This window comes from Myotis brandtii, unplaced genomic scaffold (genome assembly GCF_000412655.1).
Source record: "Myotis brandtii unplaced genomic scaffold, ASM41265v1 scaffold587, whole genome shotgun sequence".
Classification (NCBI taxonomy): Eukaryota; Metazoa; Chordata; class Mammalia; order Chiroptera; family Vespertilionidae; genus Myotis; species Myotis brandtii.
In genome coordinates this window covers 474,365-474,799 of record NW_005370207.1, presented here as the reverse complement: position 1 = coordinate 474,799, position 435 = coordinate 474,365, and the positions used below count along the sequence as shown (strand labels likewise).

Sequence of the window (435 nt, the reverse complement as noted above, 5' to 3'; positions counted from 1 at the left end):
CCCTGGCGGAACCGGACCCGCCCGCGGGGATGCCGAGGTACCTCCGTTCCGCGAATCTAGCGGGTGGTATTCCTAAAGTTAGAGGCTGCTGGGATGCGTGGGGGTAGCCCCGGTCTCCCTGAGTGTGGGGCTGGGCGATGAATGCCTCCGGGGGACCCAGGGCAGGTGGGGGTCGCGGGAGGAGCCCGGCAGCTTGGGGGTCGTGGAGATTGCGTCCCGGCACGGCGTCTGCCTGCCAGGAGTTTGCATTCTCCGAGGGAGCGAGGCAGCGCGGCGGGGCTGGGATTTCCGCGCCCCCCTTTTGAGGCTTTCGGGAAAACACTGGAGTTCCCTGTCCTGTTGGGGGAGGGGAGGGGAGGGATGGTTTTGAGGATCTCGAGTTTAAGAAACAAAGGCAGATGCTCGCGACAGCTCCCCGGGAGCAGGGGCACCTGC

The 435-nt window shown here is 66.2% G+C and overlaps 1 protein-coding gene across 1 annotated transcript in view; it reads left to right on the top strand.

The window, feature by feature from the left end:
* The first annotated feature begins 9 nt into the window (after positions 1-9).
* Positions 10-435, top strand: part of GRM8 (glutamate receptor, metabotropic 8) — a 368,615-nt gene continuing 368,189 nt past the window's right edge. The window contains exon 1 of the mRNA XM_005879182.2: positions 10-37. The gene's annotated coding sequence lies outside the window, so the exon portion shown is untranslated. The remainder of the gene's footprint in view (positions 38-435) is intronic.